General features: G+C 39.6%; 1 protein-coding gene across 10 annotated transcripts in view; it reads right to left on the bottom strand.

Moving 5' to 3' along the window:
• The window catches only part of rnf220a (ring finger protein 220a), a 207,560-nt gene extending 204,873 nt beyond the window's left edge, over positions 1 to 2,687 (bottom strand). For 2 of the 10 annotated variants that reach the window (XM_047368821.1, XM_047368820.1), the window contains exon 1: positions 2,297 to 2,665. The gene's annotated coding sequence lies outside the window, so the exon portion shown is untranslated. Of the gene's footprint in view, positions 1 to 2,296 lie in introns of all 10 variants that reach the window. The other 8 variants (XR_007038727.1, XM_047368823.1, XM_047368824.1 and 5 more) reach the window with 8 other exon arrangements.
• Positions 2,688 to 13,909: the final 11,222 nt, after the last annotated feature.

Genomic DNA, 13,909 nt, shown 5'->3' on the forward strand with positions numbered 1-13,909 from the left:
TTAAAATATTGACTAAAATGCCAAAATTAATAAATGAACAGAAAATAAGAGATATACCAAACCTGGCAAAGAGTTTACAAATGGAATAAAACAAATAAAAAATATATCTACGTCATTAAAGCGTTTAATTCTTTTATCGAAAATGCATTTTATGAATTAAATTAAGTAAGTTTTATAAGAACTGTATTCAGGCCTGTGCTTCAAGCGCGGAAAACCTGAGTCACATCAGTGTAATACAAAATATACAGTTGTTATTCCTAATTACATAGTCTCATTAAAATCAACCAATTAGAATATAACTTCAGAATAAATTAATAACATTCATGCGCGTCACTTTGTTATAACGCATGATTTATCCGCACGGCTCTGACGGGGTTTGCGTCACCTTCTCGTTTTGCAATTTGGAGATGATTAATGTGTTCAGTGGGGAAAAAAAACGATAAACAAATTGTTTCTGCTCGTTAAAAGTGAGAGCTGATTGATCTGATCGAAAAAATCAATCAGAACCGGTTCGTCGTGGGGATATATGGGTAGAACTCGGGACCCAGACCTGGAGCGGATTCTCCGAATTCTTCTTCTTTATCCTTTTTTTTTTTTTAACTCAATTCTCGGTGACCCGCCCCTGGCGCGCCTTTGCTTCGTGAAGTTCTTTTTTACGTGCTGTTTATTGTTGGCACCAACTCGGAAATTACTGCTAATAACTCTGCCGTACTTTCCGCACAGCCTCCTAATTTTATTATTATTCTCTTCTCTCTGAGTGTTGCGGCACTACTCGCTGATTGGAACGGGAATGTGCGCGTCCGTTCTGTTAAAATTACGGGTCTGGAACAAAACCATCTGAGGAAAATGTGAGGAAAACGTTTGCAGGATGTAATTTCGGTTATAACACATCATGAGAAGTGCTTATCATAAAAAAAGATCAGTCAAACTCCTTTTACTCTTTATTTCGGACTCTTTGTTATTCCTCTAAAATTAGAAACAGAGAACCCCGTTAAATTCTCGTTATTCCCTCAACAGATTCCTCAGATTTAAATTATAAGTAACACCGAGGCAGCAACAGCGCTCAGTTCATATTTGGGGTCCCTCTGCCCGGCCGTGAAAGTGGAGGTACCCCCCCGGGGGTCTTCCAGAGACTGCAGTGGGCGCTGCTTATTTAGAGGGGGTGATGTAAATTATAATCTCTCCCCGGTTAACAGGTGTTTCCCAACTGCTTTTTCCCGCACGTGTATGTTTGCGTGCGTGCACACACCCATGTGCACGAGCCTCCTCAATGCGAGCCGTCTGTTTCTCCCCGAGACATTAACTTTAACAAGGTTTTGCACAAAACTGGCACATCTGTGCGTAAATATGCACGTCGCTGGCCCCAAATCGTGCTAAAATTAAATATTTCTTTACACTCTCTGTTTTTTTATATTTTATTATACAAATAAATAAATACAATTTAAATTAAAAAAAAGTTCCTAAATTGGGATTAACGCTAGTTCTATAATGCATATCAGCCATTTAAATATCTCCCCCCTAAAGTAACGCATTAAAATCTGACTCATTATAGTCTTTATTCAGCCGCAGCTATATAAGGAGGTCAATATATGGCTCTTAAACCCAGATGCGCTCCTTGTTACGGGCGCTTTAATACCCTGAAGTAAATGTAACGGAAACATCCCGTTAGTTATATGTAAAAAGAGCTGCTGTGTTCAGGTTCTTAATTTTTAACTAAACATATCTGGGAGCAGGCCTGCCCGGCGCTCATTAATGCAGGTCAGAGGGGCGGTGCTGATAAAAACTGCAGTAGAAAGTTTGATCTTTTTGTTTCTTTCTATCAATGAGTAAAGATCAAGAGCATGATACCAATATATAATATAATACCAAATCCTCTTAAACGCAGTTCCCTAAAATTATCATTCATAAATAAGAAAAAAAAAAATTGTTGAAACAGCATTAGTTGCATTCTTTGAAGAGATGTAATTAGTGACAGTAACGTGCGCGTAATGCCATCGACGCAAGCGCCACAACAAATCAAGATGCCACTTTCTTCTTTAAAGAAGTCCGGCACACACGAATGCACGCTTGCACGCGCTCTTAAATGAAGAAGACATAAACAAATATAAACGCACGCGCATAAGTGTCCATAACCCCTGCCGTGACATTTTCCATACTTTTTTGCGCAACAGTCATGGAGAAAGTAAGAAGCGCTTCCAAAGAAATCAGAAAGATGCGACGGAACGCGAAAAAAATGCGTTAAACCAGGACGTGTTTGCGCTTCACATTTAACAACAAACAGACAGGAGTTACTCACCTCTCCTTGGCGAGAGTCCGCTTCTACTGCAGACAGCTGTTTGGTTTCCGGCTTTTTCGTCTTTTTTTTTTATCCTCACAACAAACCGAAAACTTTTCTGCGGAGTAGGAGTATCATCAGTGCGGCACCGACCCTTTCTGGTGAAGGCGCTGCAGCAACCGAGCGATAACGGGGAGGCGCGTTTAGGAAAAGGCAAAAAAAGTAGTTAACACCTCCTCTGTTTGTTAGTTTGCCACAGCGCAACCAGAGGGGAGGAAAATGGAGAGTAAGGGACGCACAGATTTAGAGAGAGAGGCTGACTTTCCACAGACACGCTGTAAAGTGGGTATCAATGGCACGATCGCACACAGAGAGGGACAATCAGTGAGGAAGGAGCGGCGGAGCCGGCGAGAGAGAGCGCAGGATCGCAGCGACGGTGGCAGGCAGTAGTGTGAAGGGAGGGTGGTGATGTGGTGTGTGTGTGTGTGTGTGTGTGTGTGGGGGGGGGGGGGGGGGGGGGGGGGGGGGGGGGGGGGGGGGGTTACAGTCCTCAACAGCGACGTGTGTGAGGCTGGAGCTGAGTAGAGAGCGTGGGGGTGGATGAGGGGGAACGGAGGGAGGGAGGAGGGTGTCCGGGGATCCAGGGCGCACCGAGGTGCAGTGCTGCCGCGCAGCGCTCGGGTCGCTCAGTGCCTTACGGAGGCACACAGAAGTCTTTTTGATTGTAGTTATTCAAAATAAAGAAAAACTAGCGCGTTAAAGTGCCCGAAACCGAACCGGATCACAGAATCACCCCAAATTTAACGGATCAAAACACCCTCTTATTGTGTCATATTCATTAAATTAAACATGACTAATATAATATTACTTTTGCTGCCGTTTGAATCAAAGAAGAAAAAAAAAACATTTTGTAAATTTTCGATTAGGCGTGGACTGTAACTGGACTGTTTCTCCCCCCGCTCCTTTTCTGTCTGGCGTTTCGTTCCCCTGGGTGATTTCCACTGCGCTTTGTGCGCAAAGTGAATGAATTAACCCCCCCCCCCACACACACACACCTCCTCTCTTTCTCTCCCTCCAGCTCCCCCCGTTCTTCTCTTTCACTCGCTGGAGAGACTGCTATTTGCCATAAAGCCAATGAAGTCCAGCTCTTAACAAAAAGAAGTGGACTAGCAGACACTCTTAGAAAGTGCGCACTAGAAACTGAAGTTAGTGAGTCAGAGGGAGAGTTCACTAAAGCCGTGTTGGGTGACCGAGGGGTGCGAGTCTGACAGTGGTAAAAGAGACTTGTCAAAGTGTATAGTTTTATATTTTCATTTTTTGAAATAAATTCTAATTATTCCCTTGCACACTGAATGCCACAATAGAAAAAAAGTTCTTCAGATGCATAAAATCACAGACGTAAGTTATAACCAAGTAATAAAATATGATCCAGCATCTAATGTATCGTTCCTGATTTCTTTTCCCTCTTTGGTAAAATGTAATCAGAGATATATCTCCAGTTCATCAGCTTTATAAATCAAACTTTGACTAATACTTCGAACAATACTAAAAAAGATGTACAAGATGCACATGTATATAAAGTGCTGGGGCTAAAGGTTCATCTCACTTTTGAAAAAGAGAAATGCTTATGATCTGATGAAGAAAATGTAAGACTTAAAACACAGAAGTGTTTGTGTTTCTTCTCCCCACCATCCCCCTGCTGACCACATGTGGTAGTAAACATTTGTCCATCTTCCGAATGCAGCTTCTTTTGCCTTCTAAACTACTTTTCAGGAGGTTTGTCTCCACAATAGGAAGGTTTAGTAATTAGTAATTCATTAAGTCACACTGAATATTGATTGAACAAGGCAAAATCTCAAAAGATGCAGAAAAACAAGCGTGAGCTAGGGTGATTTTTTACACTTAATCAGTGTTATTTATAAAAACAAATAACACGTTGTTGTTTTTAGAAGTTACATTTTACTATTGGATGTAATGGCCCTCAAATACATAAATGAAGTTTATTCCCCACATCTTCAGTGACTTTTGGTCTCAAAAGCAATATTTAAAGGGCTTAGTCTAGATTTTTTGATGTGACGCTCTTTTAAAAGGATAGAAGCAGGTAAGGGCTTGTCTACAGTACGTAATGCATTTGGCATCGGTATTTAATATAGATCCAGATTAGTTAAAGCTGACAGCCAGCCCAAGAGACTCCAAGACCAAAGCAGGCTTCTATTGACTGAAAACAACCCCAATAAAAAAAAAAAAAAAGTTAATAATCTTTTATCCGTCATCATATTTGCATTGAATGGTTATTTACAGAAATGCTGGCAACCATTTACATGGGAAACAGAAGTTCTTCTTGTGTAACTTCATGTATAACTTCAGAGAACATAACGTGTAAAACATTTCCCGTTAGAGTAGCTACCAATAGAAATGTATGGCAGACTAAAATTCAATGAAAACAAGGGGCGATTATGTACACGTCACCAGATTAAGTTGAGTGGCCATAAAGCCTTCTAATAAAGATGAAGGGAGAGAACCAGATCTTGGTAGTGGGAACATTTTATTTACTGGCATGGACCTTCATGATCTCAGCAACTGAACAGCAAAGAGAGTTGGTATAAATTTGGTCCATATGGTGGATGTTTTTTTCTGTGTGTTTTTAGACCTTTATTATAAAATGCAGACCTGTGTAAGCTGACACCAGCAAACACTTAAAAAGGAAAATGAGCTGTTCTCAAGCTCAGGATGTCTTTGTAATTAACCTAAGCACCAGATGAGCTACAGTGTCACACACTTCAGAAAGCAAAAATGGTAAAAATCCAGAGCAACCGTTTTTATTTATTTAAATTTATTTACAACTACAGATTAACACCATTGCTCGTCTGGCTCAGATGTTTTCTTTCAGCTCTACATCATTTCTTTCTGTTACAAGCAACTCAGACACAGAGGTACTGCATAGTTCTGGCTGGAAATGAGGATTCATGAACAAGTGATGTTTTACTTTAAAAACAATAAATTGAACTTTGCCTCTGATGACATTGAGAAGACATCTTGTCAGTGCAATGCCTACACAGCCTAAAAGTTTAACACCAGATTAAAATGCAAGTTATTTACATCTACTAGTAGAGTAGAGATGTGTTGATGTGTTGTCATATTTACCACTAGACATTTAAACTCTTGAATAAATACAGTCATTTTTTGATCTAGAAAATTGATATCATTGTAATAATATCATAAGGAAGAAATTAATTCATTCTGAAGATGACTTTGAGTTTTGTTTTATGCTTTCTGTCATTTTTGTATGATTTACAGACTTTTGACAGCAACTTTTGTTGTGTCTATTTTTATCAGTACTCTTAATCTCTGACAACCAGCTAATTGCACAGAACCACAACAAAAATTTTGCTCTAACAGACTGTTATGTTTTCTAATGGAAGTAACACTTTGATCTGGTTTCACACTATCAAATGTAACAATAGCGTGGGAAAAGTGAAAAGGGAATGTGCGTGTGTTGAGTGTGTGTGTGCTGGGTGGTCTCCATACACATGGAGGGGCAGTGGCAGCAGTAGCACTGCCATTAGTGGTGTGTTGTCTTGCTAATAGGCTCAGTTTGGAGTCAATGGACTGCCTGAGGAAGAGGACCATCCATGTATTAGATCCTTCTCCATTCAAAGTCTAATGCCACCCTTTAAGTCCAGCCCCCTGATGTTTTTAAATGGTGCTTCTGTGTGTATTGACTAGGAAGCACTTTGATTGCACCTATTTTACTACAGAAGCCTTTGCAGTGTTTCTTTTCTCCTCTATTAACCCAAAATGTATTTTACCTTATTACTAACCCCCCCCCCCCCCCCCCCCCCCAGTCCTTTGACGTGATACAAGTGTCTGTAAAAAGAGGCAGGTTAACACGAGGGCTTGTTCTGTTCGAAAACCTCTTGGCATCCATCTGAACTGAGTCACGTCCTAGGTATTATGAAATCCCTGACACCTCACACAAAATGGCAGAGAGCTAATGAAAAGCCAAGCTGACAGTCAAGGGTGGGAGGATGGCCTTTGGCGGCACACTTTCACCTCTGCCTTGAACAGGTTTGTCTGTAAATTGAATCCCACTTTTCAAAAACTCTAAGATAAAAGGGCTAGAATGAGAAGTGTATAGAGGTTGTGAAAAGATGTTGGTCCAAAAAAAAAACATGGATAGACTTGTTGGCACAACAGGTTTTACTAAAATAATAATTCTTTCATCAAGTCATTTTACTAATGTCTACCTGCACAATTTCAGTATGTAATAATGAAATAAATAAATAAAAACAAAAAAAGGGAAAATGATCATTTGTTGTTGCTAAAATGGCCAGATTAGTTAGTGTCACTAACAAATCTAAAGAAACATTACAACAATGTTGCATCGTTGCCATGTTTAAAACTTAGGGTCTACTCTTATTTAGTCACAGGTGCCAAACAGCCTATTCAAAGGGAATAAACATGCTTTTGGTTAGTTTAGTATTATTGTATGCATCAGACTGAACATGGACTGGCACAGTTGAGAGGTGTCTGATGAGCTCAGAAAAATATTATACACTAATCATTAGTATTGGTCTCCCTTTTAGCAGCAGATCACTGAAGTCCTCTAAGTTGCAAGGTGACGTTTCTTTGAATCGGACATGTTTGTCCAACACATACTACATATGCTCAATTGGATTGAGATTTGGAGAATTCTGGGGCCAGTCAGTACCTTAAACTCTTTGTTATGCTCCTCAAACCATTGCTGAACTTTTCTTGCCTGGTGCCAGGGTGCATTATCCTGCTCAAAGGGGCCACAACTACCAGGGAATCACATTTTCATGAAAAAGTGTACAAAGTCTGAAACAATGCTTGGGTAGGTGGTAGATGTGATAGTAACATCATAGGTGGCACATCCCAAGGTTTCTTAGCAGAACATTGCATAAATTATTCAGCTGCTTTCAACTAACTAGTCTTCTTTTCATGGTTCACCCTGGTGCCATGTTTTCCCCACATGCATCCAGCATGCTGACTTGTCTAATTGTGTATGAAGATTACTTTCTATAAGAATCAGAATTTACCACCTTCAGCAATAAGAGCTTCAGTAGCTCATGTGTTGGATTGGACCACACAACCCAGCCTTTCCTCCTCATAGTATCAGTAAAAATATGAGCAGTTTGCTATGAAGAGTGGGCCAAACTACCTGTTGGGAAATGCAGACATCTCATGTTGAGGAACAAAGATCCACAGTTGGCAGCGATTGCAGCAAATGGTGCTGCCACTGATTATTGAATAAGGAGAATGATCTTTTTGTATTAATTAATGTGAGTTGTTTTATATAAAATACAAATTGTATCAACGATCAAGTTTAAAGCTTTGTGTTAATCATGGAACATATTGTTAGGGATGCCAGTAGACATTTGTCACACATCTGTTAAACATAATTATATAAAGGAAAAGTTGAAGAAAAAGATGACGAAAAAGGTGGCAGGACACCTGTCTTTATTTCATGAGATGAACCCATAATCTTTTCATTCCAAGCTGCTCAAATTTGACTCTTCTCACCACCTTTGTGATTTAAGCAATACCCTTTAAGGTTGTTCATACAACATGGGACTTAATTCCTTAAACAAACCATGTTTGAGAGTGATTTACAACTAATCCGGACAGGCACTGGTCATTTTTATCTTTTCTTTCATAATTTATGATTGGTGGAATTTATAGCGCTGGCTCCCCAGCCGTGCATGCCGCCGAATCCGTATGTCTGTAATATAATGAGATTTTAGCACAGCTAGATTATAAATTATGGTGTGATTTGTTCTCATGCTGTTTTGTCAGGGCATTGCCTTTGTGTGTGTGTGTGTGTGTGTGTGTGTGTGTGTAGCTTGGGGACATGGCTGGCATTTGGCTGCCACGATGCTCTAATTGCTGACGTACACACAGATAGATGGAACCTGATGGTTGGTGTCGCCACTGGAGGGAGAGGGGAGGGGGGACGCGAAAGGAAAACGAAAAGGAGAAACAGGATGAAGAGAATGAAGACAAGGAAGGATAACAGATTAGACCAGATAAGGAGGGTGAAGGTGAGGAGCAGAGGAGAGGAGAGGAGTAGAGCATCTGAGATGGATGGATGGACGGATATATTAAGTGAGGGCAAGAGATATTGGTTCACGCGGTAGGCACAACTGCCAGCAGCTTCACGGCCAAGCGCTTAACCACGCTGAGGGAGCCCCATTTAAACAAAGCAGAGCGGAGACATAGAGAGAGAAGGGGACGGAGGCTGAGGCACATTCATCTCGCTCTCAGATCCCTTGCTCCAGGGAGCTGTTGCAAAATGAAGAATTACATGGCCCTGATCAGATTACATTACAGAACAAGTGATTACATGCATTTGACTCGTGCACAAAGGAACAAAAATGAAGGAAGGGAAACATACATGATCTGATTAATTATGTAATTATGTGGTATTTGCTCTGGCTATGATACATGGCCAACATTTTGAGGGAAGGTAGATGTGTAATTTCATCAATGTTTCACTGCTTGCTGTCTAAGGCCTTGTAAGTATAAATGTTGATTTTGTTCCAGGTGGTACTTACAGGCTCATCCAAAGTATGGGCAAAATGCTTTCTCTGGTTAAGAACTAACACTTATAACTGCGTGATGTAAAGAGAAAACATATAGGGATTGCTGTCCTAAAATTGGTGAACACCGAGAATCTTCTAGTGTCGGGTTTAATAACAGAAGTGACCAATAACTGAACTGTATCCAAATTCTGTTGCTCATGCTCCAACGGTGTTTTATGTGACAATTTAAGTATAATGAAAAGTATGGAAATCAAGTTTGTTTTTAAATAATTGTAAAAGCAGTTTAAGGCTTTCCAAAAGTTGAAGATTACCATACTCCTAATTTTAATGAGCATAATAAAGAAACCAATACATGTCCTTTGTCATGGTTTTCTTAATATAGAACTTTTACAAAGTCTTGTCAAGGTCACTCTACAAATCTGTACAAGACGGAAACACTACCTCAACGGAGTCTCATCTAACTATAATACTGTGGCTATAAACCTCTTACCAGCTGTTGTACTGCAGCACAACAGGTATACATATACATATACAACAGGTATAGACAGACCAACACTAAGTTGTACATGGTTGTAAAGTGGAAGATTTGTACAAATAAAACTCTAAAGGGGGTTTGGGTTTTAAAATTTAGTCCCCTATACTTTGATATACCTCTAAATAAACAATTATTCAATGCAACCAATGACCTTCAGAAGACACCAAACCAGTAGGGTTAGGTTATAAAACAGTATCCTAAGCCATTAACATCTCACAGAGATGGAATGGTATGGTATGTCATGGTATGCAAAACCAACTTGCAAAACTGCAAAACCCATAAAGAGTTGGCCCTCCACCTAAACTCAGAGGCCTGGCAAAAGGAACATTAACCCTATCTCGGGGTTAATGTATGATGGTGGTAGCATCCCCATAGCATGGTGCTGCCACCACCATGTTGGTAGAATCATAAAAAGACAAGTATCCAAAACAGAAGTGCATGAATTAACATCAGGGTTATTACCACTCTAACAGCCAGTGTAAAAGTTTTTATCCTGATGAGAAAATTACTTTGTGACTTGGCTCCAGGTCATTTTGCCCCATTCACCAATTCATAGCCAAGCATTGCCATTTCATTCCTTCATACTTCTACTTTTCATATATTGTTGTCGCTGTTGTTGTTATATTTTATTTCTGTTTGAACATTATAGCAGAATTTACAAACTAACTGATAAAGTTTACCTTTTAAATGACACCATCTCATTGTGGCTCCTTTTGTTATTAATAGGAAGTGTTCTTCAGTGTGTTTGAAATGCAAAGTCACTTTCTAAAAAAATATTTCTGTATTAATGGATTAATAATACAGCTAGAGGCTAAAAATTGCTGTTATTCTTCATAGCAGTTAGGCAAATGAATGAATTATTACTGTGCTCATCCTTTAAACGTGGCATAACATTTGAGATGATCAAATGAATGTTCACTCATGTGACATTAATTAATCATCAATTAAAATGTTATGATCATGACAGATCTACATAGCACTTGCAATCTTTGCTTTCAAAGTTGCCCTTCTATGCACCAGGTATTTTAAACATCAATAATTTGCCCCGACAGGACGAAACAGGTATAAGGCATAATTGTCTAAATTAAATGTAATGTTATGAATACTTAACAGAAGAAGTGGGTAAATGCGGGATTTGAAAATATATATATTAGAGGTAACTAAGAATGTGTTTTTTGGAGAAACACATCATTAAGGTATTCACCTCATGAAGACAGCACACCTATTAGAGCTTAATGCTCCAATCCTGAAGAAAATTTCTTTATTAAACTCAAACGTTTTGGAAAAAGAAGAATAAAAACTGTTCTTGGTGTAAATAAAGACTTGAACCCATGGGCCAAACCAGAAGAAAATATATCAAAACAGCACCCCCCCCCCATACACCCCAAACAAAAGAAATAAAATAAACAAAATCTGGTGCAAGAAATGCAGGATTGAAATATTGTGTTCGTTGCAAGACAGGGAACGATCAGAGTGTGTTTTCTCCCTCACCGCTCCGGTCGCTCTGTCAACTTCAAACATATACGGGAGCTGGATTGTTATTTGCTCTGAGCAGTCTGCGTGGCTTGGCTTTTTGATTAGCAAGACACAGAAAGACAGAGAGAGCGAGGGAGACAGAATGAGAAAGAAAGAGAGAGAGATAGAGAGAGAGAGAAAGAGCAAAGATAGTGAAGAGAGAGACAGCCTTGAGGCACATGTCAAGCAATGTCACAGATAATCACACATTGTCTTAAAATAGCTTTGAAAATGACAGTGTTGAGGGGTGGGCTGTGGAGGCAGAGGTTGAGGTTTAGGGATGTATGAGGGATGCTTCAAAGAGCATGTACCGTAATTAAAGAGCAGATAAAGTTAATTTCTGACAACCCCAGAGGGGCACTTTCAAGGGCAAGATATAAAAAGATGTATTATCTGTACACACATGGAGGTATTTCGGTCTCAAGCATGAACTCACCATATTTTTAGGTACACTTGGACAGTACAGAGTTGGACCCCGTCTGGCTAAAGCACTGCCTTATTCTTCGTGACATAGATTCAACAAAATGGTTTCAGTTATCACTAAACATGTTTTTGTTACTGTTACTGTGATATTATTTTACTACTACTACAGGTCCAATCTGGTCCAATCTTCTCCATTTTTCTTTCATTGAATTAAGGAAATGTAAGGAAATTTCCTTGATTTTGGTTAAGTCGAGCTGGATGCATGTAAGCGAGACATGGATGGCTTGATTGGTGATATGAAGGTCCAGAAGCAGGCAGAACAGTTTTGTAAAAAACATACAGTCATCAGACATGTTTCATGACCAAAAGAATCAGATCCTGATTACAAGTGGTGGAAAGGATTTTTCTCGATAGGACAAGGTGCTCCATTGTCCAAGGGGGGTGTGAAGTAGAGTCACTTCTCCTCCCAATCAAAAGAAATCAGCTGACATGGTCTGAGGAGCTAATAGGGATGCATCCAAGGCTCCTCCCTTTGGAGGTTTCCCAGGAATGTCCCACTGAGAAGAGACTCAGGGGAAGACCCAGAATGAGCTGCAGAGTTGCTAGGGAAAAGGGATGTCAGGGTTTCCCTCCTGGAAAAACACCCAAACGATCTTGGAGTAGACAATAGATAGAGGGTTGTTGTGTTAAATAGGCTTTTGTGTGGTAGAGAAAAAAGTGACAAAGATAAATAGGTGGAAAATTTTTTTCCTAGAAGTTGTTGGAATTGCTAACGTTTTAAATTTGAGTTATCAAGCTACCAAATTATATAGAAATTATGAATTAGCCTGTACCAAAATCAACCCCAGTCCGTAAAAATTAAACAATCATGTCAACACCAGGACCCACTAGATCTCAATTTACATCTTTGACAAGAACATAGTCTTATGCTCACTTCACGGGCTTTTTGGTCCTGTCAAGCCATATGAGCTGCAATCCTCAAGCAACAACATCAAAGACCTTGTCAGATATGCATCACTTTCCTAAATCTTACTGCATCTCACTTTTTCCCAGGGATATTTTTCACTGACCAGTGCCTACTATTCATGCAGCTGTCTAAATGGTAAGAACTTCCTAGATCTTACCAGTTGCATGGAAATTTCAGATTGTAAAATGCTAACAATTAAAGGAATGTCCTCTTACATGGGATCCATACCCTTCCTTTTAAATATCCGAGAAAACTATGGCAAACAAAAACCCAGAAGCAACAAATTGATAAAACAAATGCCCCCCACCCCACCCCTCCCCCCCATCTGCTTCTCTGCTTCATAGGTGGCAGAGGCTGGTAGCTGAGCTAAAAGTAATATTTATTCCTGCAGATGTTTAATGGTGCATCAAATGGGATAATAAGGATGGTTGATTTGTGGGCCTCTCTCTACAATTACCCTGCCTCCCCATTTACTTCCTCTTTAAATTAAACAAGCCATTGATTTTATGTTGAATATTATTGTGCCATATTCCCCAACTGCTGTTTTGATAGAGATGTGTAGTGATTGGACATTTTATAACACTTTAAGTAAAGCCTGAGGCAGAAAAAAAAGATGTCTCAGATTATTACCAGTATTATTATTTTTTTTTGTCAAAATAAATAAATCAGGCTTCCATCAAATTCTTAATCTTTTTTAGGCCATGTTGTACCATATAAATCAAAATGTTCACTGTTATAGTAGGAAATATGGCTGGCTGGATGGATGGATGGATAGGTGTCTACCCAAACTGACAGCTCTGGCATAGAGATTATTAATCTGAGAAGATCCCAAAAGGCCTATGGTAGTTCTGGATGAGCTGCAGAGACCCACAGCTAAGGTAGACGAATCTGTTCACACAACTCTTGCTCATGTAGGCTACACATCTGACCTCTATGGAAGAGTTGCAAGAAGAGCGTCATGAAGTCATGTTTGCTGTTTGATGCAAGCCATGTAGGGCACACATAAAGCATGTGAAAGAAGGTGCTTTGAGATGAAATCACCCTGAAACACTATAGTGGCAGCATCACACTGTGGGGACGCATTTCTTCAGCAGGAAGGAAATAGAGAAGGTAGTCATAGAGGGAAGATGGATGGTACTAAATACAGACCAGTTGCATGTTTATGTCTAATTTCTGAATTTTTGTGCATGCTTTCTGTACTGTTTGGCAGAAACCAGGAGATGACTGAGGAATTTGCGGCTAGAGGAAATCTGCAGATGCACAGGTCCTTCTCAAAATATTAGCATATTGTGATAAAGTTCATTATTTTCTATAATGTAATGATGAAAATTTAACATTCATATATTTTAGATTCATTGCACACTAACTGAAATATTTCAGGTCTTTTATTGTCTTAATACGGATGATTTTGGCATACAGCTCATGAAAACCCAAAATTCCTATCTCACAAAATTAGCATATCATTAAAAGGGTCTCTAAACGAGCTATGAACCTAATCATCTGAATCAACGAGTTAACTCTAAACACCTGCAAAAGATTCCTGAGGCCTTTAAAGCTCCCAGCCTGGTTCATCACTCAAAACCCCAATCATGGGTAAGACTGCCGACCTGACTGCTGTCCAGAAGGCCACT

The sequence above is a fragment of the Girardinichthys multiradiatus genome, chromosome 6 (assembly GCF_021462225.1).
Source record: "Girardinichthys multiradiatus isolate DD_20200921_A chromosome 6, DD_fGirMul_XY1, whole genome shotgun sequence".
Classification (NCBI taxonomy): domain Eukaryota; kingdom Metazoa; phylum Chordata; class Actinopteri; order Cyprinodontiformes; family Goodeidae; genus Girardinichthys; species Girardinichthys multiradiatus.